General features: G+C 38.6%; 1 pseudogene; it reads left to right on the top strand.

The window, feature by feature from the left end:
* The first annotated feature begins 10,050 nt into the window (after nt 1-10,050).
* On the top strand, nt 10,051-10,170 carry LOC112474727 (annotated as a pseudogene).
* Nucleotides 10,171-10,452: the final 282 nt, after the last annotated feature.

The raw sequence follows: 10,452 nt of genomic DNA, 5'->3' as shown, positions 1-10,452 counted from the left end.
CAAAAGGGAGCCGTTTTACCCAAATGCAAAGAGAAAAGGTTAGGGGGAGGACCACATGAGCCAATAACTTGATGTTGCCTTGTGACCCTAAAGCTATCGCTGTAAAATTATTCAGCCTTTTAAAAGTCCTGATTATCGATTCCTCGTCTTAGTTGCTGACGGCTGCTGAACTCCTTGTTCTGCAAATACCCCATTGGTTCCCTCTCCACATTCAACTTTATGCTTTCATTTCTTTGCTTCTAGTATGTGCACGCGCGCGCGCGCGCGCGCGTGTGTGTGTGTGTGTGTGAAACGAATAGGCCAAATCTCCCCTCATGTTGTCCTCAGACCAAGTTTCCAAGGAATGTTAATTCCTGCCAAAATCCCATAACGCACGCGCGCGCGCGCACACACACACACACACACACACACACACACACACTTAAACACACACAGAACGATGCCCAAATCATACCTTTCTCCAAAGGCAAAAATGCCTTTGTGTCTACTTGCTCCAGGGGCCCCTCCCATCTGCTTGCGTCTGTATTCTATGCCCCACTCCTCCTGCTTCTCTTATTGCTTCATCTTTGGAGAGCTGCTGTTGGAGGCCGTTCCTGGGGGACCTGGGGTCTTTCCAAGGACAGATTCTTTCTAAGGTCTTTCAAAGCCCAGGTCCCAGGAATCTATGGGAGTTTCCCTTTTGAGCCTCCCCAAATGACCAGCAGCCCAGTGACACTGAAAAGATTTCCTATCCCCTTGGTACATTTAGCGGAATCCCTGTCAGTTTCATTCTGGTGCTGGGCAGGAGGTAGAAAAATTCCAGTGTGAACAGCTATTAGCCAGTTCTCTCTGACCTCTTCTGACCCTAACTGACTCCAGAACACAATGCCCAGAGAAACAAGGTACAGAAATGGCATATGCATTTGCCATCCTCCCAGAGAAGATTTTCAGATGCTTTGAACCAGGTAATAATCATCTGTATCCATTTTTTTTCTTTACAGGGTAGCTTTCTCATACATGCATTCCTGTGTAGCAAGGACACCTTTTTCTTTTGTGTTCATTTTAGTGGTAATTAGAACTATAATAACATACAATTTTATAGCACACTTCATCCAGGATCTCATTGCACTTCATAAACAGTAACTAATTGGAAAGGGACTGCTGTGTATTTATTTAATAATACAGTTGTATTTTCTGTTTTAACAAAATGTTCGGTTCTCTAATGTTTATTGTCAATATAATTTTCTTCACATAATACAAATTAATGAGGAGAGAAACAGCAAATTTGTTTCTCATTAGTTACTAATTTAGGTATTTCCAAGCTGATTAATCAGAGTCTTTCTAGCTTATCTTCGCTGGCTCCCATGCACTCAACTTATCAACCATTTTTCTTCCTAAGAATATCATTTGCAGTTAAATATTTGTTTTGATTCCTTAACTTATAATAATTTTCCATTTGCTTATACATCTACATTTTCCACAGTTCTCTTTTCTCTTCCTTCTCTCTCACAAAACCCACGTGCTCATGATACAAATACATACATGCCCTTTCTTTCTCATTTCTCCAGCAACTCCCTTTTCCTTTGCTTCTAGTCTCTCAATATTATGTCTCTTTCTTTCGTTTCTTTGTTTGTTTCTTTGTTTCTTTCTTTCTTTCTTTCTTCCTAGCTTTGAATTTAACTTAGTGGCCTCAAGGGTGATATCTTTCAATTTGGAGTTATCTTCCAAATACACACACAGACAGATGATAGCTTACTGCTGCTGGGGAGATTATTAACTGCTCATACCACTTTATCACAGAATGTCTGACAATTGCTTGTAAAATTTATATTTTTTCTCCAGTTCTCCAACGATGTTTCTGTCATCATCACACACTTTCTCCTTTATTGGGCCCACAGGCAAAACCCAATTCTTAATTGTGAAATAAACAGTTCTCCAGCAGAAAGATCCCTCTTCTCTTTCACAGGAGCTTCCTAGCAAGGCTGTCTTCATGAGTATGTGACCAGTGAAGTCGTACAGGGACCCATGCTCGATTTACTGCTTTCTCGTCGTGATCTTAAAATTCTTAATAACTTTTTAACAAGGGGACTTCCATTTTCATTTTGTACCAGTCACTACAATTATATAGTCAGGCCTGCTTCCTCAGTAGTACTTGCTTCTTCTTTCTATTTACTAGGAACCCACGTAAAGTCAAAGGGGTCAAATAGGCCCCTTAGTGTGTGTTATTATCATAGAAGAGGACATAATAGACTCTCTCACCACTAGAAACTTTCCACCATCCCATTCACCTCCACTGAGAGAGTCTCCTCTGAGTCTCCTAGATCCCTTGGTGAATTTACTCCAATACATTCTTTTCCCCAGCCTTAGACGTCAACTTTTTTCTTCCTTGGATTCTTCATCTGAACTTGTCTCATCCCCTTCCACCTTTAGGTCACTCATCCTGATCAGGTGATTGGGGGTGACACAATTCCGTGATTCAATGACTGGGTGACTGATTTTGTATCTAAGAACCCCTGGATCTGAAGTCTGAGCTCAAATATACAGCACAGCCTGAAAAAGATAGTGACTAAAATGCTGTCTAACAGCAACAACCACCAAGAGATGGGCTGAAGGGAAAAGAAGGAAACAAACACTTTGATAGAAAGGGATTAAAGGATGATAAAAAAAAAAATCCACAGGGATCAAAAATAACTGGGTCTAAATAAGAGGCATATGTTCCTCATTTATGAAGATATATACAAACAAGTACGCAAAACTGAGTGAAAGGAGACAAAGAAAGTCTCCCCATGAGTGTAAAACTAATTGAAACATCAGCTGTCATCTGTTACTTAAGGAGCCATTGTGAAGGAAAAGTTGAGACGCGACTGGACAACAAACCTGACAAAAACTGGACCATGTCTTTCTGTTTTAAACATGCAAATACACACATATACACATGTACACATACAACAACAACAACAACACTCATGACAATATTATTCTATTCTACTCAGTTTATTCCATTAGCTACTCTTAGAGACCAGAGTCTTTATCTTTTTTTTTTTTTTTTTTAAGGGACTACCATTTAGCAGAGTATCTAGTACTTGGTGTGTGTTTTCAAAAATATTAGCTCTTTCTTTTTAGTACCTATGGGTTCTGTACTGACAATGACATTCAATGCAAATTCAATAAGATTTGAAGAGTAACGACCATGGACATACTGCTTGGACGCAAATTCCTGTTGTGCTGTTGCCATCTCTGTAGCCTTGGACACGTGTCTATAAACTTCTTTATGCCTCATTTGCTTTATCTATAGACAGGTGTTGTGAAGATGTGACAGGTTAATATACTTAGAGCACTTAGAGTGCCTGGTATGAAGCATTTAATAAATGTCAGCTATTACTATCGTTGTTGACTTTCCTCTCTGCCTTGTGAGAAAACAGAGCTGGACTCTGCAAAGTGTGTAGCGAGGCCCTGCTTTCTAGAGCTTCAGAGCCACGTTTCCTGCTCTAGGCAAGGACTGTAATTTTCCCAGGTTTCCACAGCATCCTCACTTCTTATGGCAGGAGCCAGGCTTGATTTGAACATACAGCTCAGTACCTTCTTCTCTTCCTTTCACCTTCCAAGCAAAAGTGATATATTCCATGCTTATTTTCTGAGGAGATTTATCAGGAAGAATGTTTCTGACCATTCACATCCAGAACAGACTACAGAAATATGACTGTGTTGTGTGGGTAATATCATTTCCAGATATTGATAAAGCTGGTACAGTGGTGAATGAGACAGCTAAGATGAGGATGATATATCCAGTGCATGAGTAAGAACAAAACATATTACACTTGAGGAAAACTTCTTTGGGAAATCAGTGGGACCAAGTGGTGGAAATACTAATGTAACCAATAGGACAATGACACCTGAAGAAAGGTAGTTACTTTTCTCTGCACATTTCTACAGCCCTTAAAAAGTAATAAAATCAAACCAATTACACAACAAAGTATTTAGAACATATTATTTATCTTAACCTGCTAACACAATGATGGACCTTGGCATTTTCCATTGCTTATAGCTTTTTTGTGGAAAGAATTCACTCCATTAGGCGACAGCTGTCCTTGATACCAAAATAACATTCAATCTCTCCTCTTTTTTTCAGATGCAAACCAGGGACATTTGTGACTTGCTTTCATAAGTGTCTAAAGCACTTAGATTTTTAATTCATTATTTTTTTAAAAACAATCGAGCTTGCCATTGGAGAATTCTTTGAATTTTCAAACAAAGCCCAATGCCACAGAAACCCTGCAGAGTCCCAGAAAAAAGCAACATTATATCCCAAAGAAAGCATTTGATTTCAGGAGTAGCCGTTATAACATTCAACAACATCCTTCACTGCCCCCAGTAGATGCACATAAGTGGACTCTTGCCAGATGAGATTGTCATGTTCTGAGACCTTCCAGTTCTCTCTCCACACAAGTATCAGGTGCTCAGACTACATTTACTGACCAGACTCAGAGAACTCGTAAAGAAGTTAAATTTCCAGAAGGAGAAGAAAAACAACCTCTGTGTTCCAACCTGGTTTTCTTAACCCCTTCTGTCTGAAGGAGCTATGTGAGAACACGTGGGAAATTATGACAGCAGAATCATCTAAGTCACCTTTGCTCCTAGACACTGTGCATTGTCAACAGTTGAATTGCCAATTGCTTAATCTAAGCATTTTGAATGCTTTTCACTGGTAAAAAGAATAATGATAATAGGTTAGAAGAATAGCTTCCTATCTTAACATTTCTTCAGATCACAGCTGCGGACTCTTTCATTATTTTTGGTGCAGCAGCCCATGAGCAGGAAAGGACAACAGAGATGTAACATGCAAAAAAGAATGTAGTTAACCCAAATGCACCGTGACACTAATGGAATACATATTAGATATGGTAATATTAAACTATTTGCATCAACTCTCCCTTGTTGCTGGCAATCACGCTGTGACAAGTGTCATCTTCAGCAAGAAGATAACCTTAAACATTCAATTTTGACATAAACATCTTTTACCAGCAATGAGAAATCCCAGAAAAACAAGAGCTTCTACATAGACCTCCTTTGTATTCACTGACCTAAGGTAAGGAGATGATAAAGCCTGACTAATTAATAAGGTGTTTTAAGCTAATACTCAGGAGTGCCTATCCTTCTGATTTCCATTGGTAAAATTTTTATTTTTTTCTCTGCTTGTGTTAAAATTTGAAGCTAGTAAGACTTTTGGTTGGCTGTAGGAGTTTTTTGGGGGAGGAGCAAAATTTCCCTCAATCTAACATGAGGATATGACATTTATTCTTAGTTTATTCAGAATGTGTAATAAAATGTTTGTGTAGGGTTTATGTCTAATTTGCACTATCTATTCTATTAGTATTTCAATGGTGTTCAAAGATTAAAAGGGTTTGATCTCCCTATCTGCATGGAGGAAGATGGGAATGGAGCCCTCCGAGGTTTAGCTAGCAGAGTATTTTTCAATTCTCTCTTGAGGTTTTCAAGGTGTCGAAAAATTTCCAGAATGTGTTCCCAAAGAGAATGTAGTCAGGACCAAAGAAAACAGTTGGAGGCAACTCACTGAATCCAAACAAGTCTAAATGGAAAAAAAAAGGAAAAGAAAGAAAGATGCCAGATGCAAAGCCAAATGTATCAGGAACCAAGAAGATTCAATGAGAGAAAAGATGTGAAGTAAAAGAAGGCAGGTGAGCCAAGTGAATTCTCTAATTTAGGATTCTGATCCTCACTCTGGCTTTTTTAGGGTACCTATGGCCCCTGAATTGGATGCATTGAAAGGCCAATTCCAAGTAAACGACATGATTGTCTTTCATATGTGGACTTTGTTATTTTTATAGAGGACCCAGACATCTCAGAGCACACTGCATTTGGAAGTAGTTTTCACCCCATGGTAAGTCTAGAGTAAAATAATATGGGTCCTCAAAGACAGAAACGGTACATAATTTCTGTAATGAGCGTATAATTCGTCAATAGATGTCCTGGTCTTTAAATCATTCTCTTGAAGTTTAAATTTGACCTATCTTTCTAATTTCCTCCATTCACTGGGTGGGAGAATATTGTGTGAGCACAAGGGATGAAGTTAAAGCGGAAAGATGTGAGGTGAAGATAAACATCTTCACTGTGATTAGGAAAGGGGGGATGATTTTTATGGAGAAAGAAGGCTTTGGGAGATTCACGAGGTTTGAGAAACAGGTTAGAAGATAGTTTGGTGGAAAATACTGCTTAACATATTTGAGAATGATAGATATTTATCAAAATACTTAGGAGAAAGGATGGAGATGTGGGAGAGAGGAGGGGAGCAAGATGAGATCCAAAAGAATAAACCTAGATATAGAGTCCACAAAAGAGCCAGTTGATGGTATTTTTAGGACTACCTGTCAAAAGGCCACCTTTGCCTTCCCTAAGTATTGATTGGATCCTGGGGCCTTGGTTTGCATAACATGAGACTGAAATTAGAATACGTGAGTTTTTTAAACTGGTGAGGCAACTTATTATCCATGAGCACTTAAGTAAGTTTCTTAAACTATTTTAATCTACAGAGTTACCTAGTGTAAGAGGGCCTACTACCTGGCTAATTTTTCTTGAAAGTTATTAGGTGGATCACTTGAGAAAGCATATGAAAGTATTCTAAAAATTGAAAGTGGGCTTTCGACAACCATGGAAAACTAAGAAGACAAGGGTGGAAATTCAGGTACTGGAAATGTATTTCTCTACCAAATATTTAGTATATAGCTTAGTTCACAAATGAAAAGGAAATTCTAAGTGGCAGAAATTAAGAGAGAAACCAAAACCAGAGCAATAAATAGAAACTGATACCACTTGCCCAAGTAGATTTCAGGTCAGGCATGTACCTGGAGTCCAGGGGTTGGGGACCAGAGACAATTGGATCTGTGTGAGGTTGGGGTGCTGAAAAGGAACTCTATGCATAAAACCTAGAGTTTTAAAGAGCTTCTCTATTTGTCTAAAGAGATATAGAAAAACTTTTCTTACCAACTCAGTAAAATAGAAGTAAAGCTTGCTATTTGTTCAAGGCCTTGAGGGGCAGGGAGAAGTGTCGCTTATGAGAAATTTAAAGCCACATCTGGATTGTGCCGAAGGTAGGTATAGAGGCTGAATTTATTCTACTAGGTTGGTACAGAAAACTTAAACCATGAAATTGGCATTAGAAGCTGATTCGAGGCTATCGAATGACTTGAAGTCTCTAATAAAAACACATCTGAAAGTACTCAAAAGTGTTTTATTCCCTGCCATCTTCCCCCCCGCCCACACACACACACATACATATAGAGTAATCAGGATCTCCAGGGAAAAAGAGGCTTGCAGAAGATGAGTTCACAAATTAAAAAATTACAAACCACACGAGGAAATGAATCACCATGAGGGAGTCAAGACATAAAAACGAATGAAAACTGGCTACCCAAGTTTTGAACATAATAAATTTGAGACTACATAGATTTTGAAAGAATTAAATAGAACTTCTGGAAATAAAAACAATAGAAATTAAAATATTTTAATGTTGAAAATGTATTTGTATGATGAGAGGTTACATATCAGACAGATGTTTTTATTTTATATAATAACGATAAATATTATGAGTATAAGGGATTTTATGTAATATATGCTAATGTCCACTATGAAGATCTATATTAAGTTCTGAAGATATCAAAACCAATTAAGATGCAGTCTCTGACCTTGTGGAACTCATATCAAGGGCAGACCACAATAGTGCAAAAGAAAAAAAAGCAACAAAATGTTATAGATGAACAGAGGACAATGTTGGTATAAAGGTGGGATTAGTCAAGTCTCCCTACTGGGGTTGGGGGGAGAACAGTCAGAAAAAGCTTTGTAGAGTTGGAAATGCTTGAACTGAGTCTTAAAAGATGGGCGAGTGTTTTCCCACAGAGAGGGAAAGCCTTTGTAAGTAAAAGGTGCATGGTAAAACTACACAGTATGCCTGGGCCACTGGGTGTGAAGGTGAAGGAAAGGGCAGAGAGTAGGCGGGGTAGATCATGAATAGCATATGATAATTTTTACATAAGAAAAGCACAGTGATATAGTAGTTAGAAACCTGAAGTCAGACTTCCTGGTTTAAATATTGGGTCTGCAATTTATTGGTAATGTAACCTGTTGCAAGTTACTTAATCTCTCTATATCTCAGTTTTTTCAATTGTAAAATAGGAAAGAATAATACAAAATCTTTAGAGGAGTATTGTGATAATTCAATGAAATTATGCACATCAACACTTTCTAGGCACAGTTTCTAGGCACAGTTTCTAGTATGTTTTAAGCACTTAATGAACATTAGCCCTTATTGTAATTACTATTCTTTTTAAGATAGAGAAGATTTTGAAAGAGAAGAAAGCAAACAGCAAAGTAATAAATATTACAGTATTTATTCAGTCAACGAATGTCTGAGACACTGTGTAAAGAAGAAGGGTTATTGTAATGAACAAGACAGACTCAGTTACTTCCCTCAAGAAACGTACATTCTATAGGGGAAGACAGTGAAAAATGCATTGTCTTAATTAGCATCACCTGGGAACTTGCTAGAAATGCCTTTCTCAGATTCTATTCAGATCTGCTTAGTTGAAAACTCTAGATGGGGCCCAGCAATCTGTGCCTTAATAAATAATCCGGATGAATTTGATATAAGCTAAAGTTTGAGAATCACAGCACTAGGCTTTTATTTCTTTAAGTTTAATGGAGAGAGCTTTTCATTGTAGTTGTAAGTACCCTAACAGCACCTGGAATGGAGCTATTGAAAATTACTTAGCTCCAGGTACTATTAGTATGCCTTCAGTTTTTAATGAGTTTTTCAGAGGACTAATTTAGGTTTAAAAAACCTCCTGGTTTTTTAAATTAAATCGTGGTAAAATCTTAAGAAAGAAATCAATAGTTAATTATAGTCTGTATGATTCTGTGGATTGTGCTCACTGTCCAACCACTTTATGCTACTTAAAGTACCTAAGTGGTCAATCATAAAGTACCTTCTAAAGAAGATAGATTCGGTTAATTGCTGGGCTTTTAATTTTGTGATTGAGCATATAAATTGGGACAATACTACTGTGGCCTTCCTTTTTGACCCTCTTCCTGACTGACATTCAACCTTTATCTTAAATATATGTTGAAGACATATTTAATGAAAATGTATTCCAAGGGATGCCAAATAATTAGCCTGCCCAGGGCTACTGCAGGTCTAGGTCAGGCCAGAGCAAATGGACAGTTTTATTTCACAGTTTGTTGAGAGATAGACAGGTGATATGTTCTTGGTCTGCCTCTGGGACACCCCACCTCAAAGGAAAGTCAAGCTGCTGACCTCACTAGGAGTCAACACAGCATCTTTGAGGTTGAATCTAACCTAGAGGTAATTTTCATGCCCTAAATTTGTTTGTGAGGTGGTCGGTTAGCATTTGGAGGAAGTTTTCATATGGATATCTTGTTATCTACGGTCATTAGGTAACCAGGTCAACCCATACTGTACCTATAGAATAGCATTAATAGTGCTGCTTTTAACTAGGCATAATCACTATTTATAAAGGACAAAGAGGAATGCATTTGTATGCCAAGAATACACACCTCTCCCTTAATGGTAGTGTCTCTAAAAGCAACATGTTACTCAGCATTGGGCTGGGGGAAGGGTGGAGAAAGAGAAGGGGAGATTCATTCCTTCAATAAGGGTACAGTGTTTTTTTAAACTTCTACATATCTATAGCGGAACAAAATAGTTGATATCAAATATAAGGAGGCTTCTCTTGGTGTTCTGCACTAGAGACTAAAGGCATTTTGATGGGCGGGCAGAAGTGGAGGGATAGATTGGATTCCAGGTCATTTTAAAGCCAAGAAGTAGGGGTGGGACTGGCTGTTTGGCAGCATTCGAATATGGTCCTAGAGTAAATTCCCAAGTAGAGACATTGACATTTTCTTTAGATAAAGAACAAGGATGTGATTGGAAAACCTTTGGTGTGTGTGGCCAAAATATTGAAACTAATATTCTAATGTAAATTCAGTAAGCATGCCTGGAGTTTGTTTTAGAATGAAACCACTATAAAAATGGTCCTGATGGTCTATGGCCATGCTACCCTGAACAAGCCCGATCCCATTCAATCTTCGGAAGCTAAGCAGGGTCAGGCCTGGTTAGTACTTGGATGGGAGACCACCTAGAAAGACCAGGTGCTGTAGGCCTAAAAAAAAGGGGGTGGGGGGAATCATAAGCTGACAAGTTCCTTGCAATCTGTGAGGTCAACGAAGGGTTGCCTTGTCTAAAAAAAAATGGTCCTGATGACATTTTGCCATGAGTAGTGGCGAGTCCATAGGTCCAAGGTTATCCTTGGTATTTGCCCAAGGTTAGATCACGTTGGGGAAAACAAGGGCAGGGGTTGGTTGGTTGTCCGAAAGCCAAGAAACACCTATGACACAGGTGGAAGTCATCAAGGTAGAAGGCACCTCAACTGATTTTCAGTTTAG

The sequence above is a fragment of the Pteropus alecto genome, unplaced genomic scaffold, assembly GCF_000325575.1.
Source record: "Pteropus alecto unplaced genomic scaffold, ASM32557v1 scaffold7, whole genome shotgun sequence".
In the NCBI taxonomy this organism is placed as follows: Eukaryota; Metazoa; Chordata; class Mammalia; order Chiroptera; family Pteropodidae; genus Pteropus; species Pteropus alecto.
Note: the sequence above shows the minus strand (reverse complement) of the source record. Positions and strands in the feature narration are given on the sequence as shown.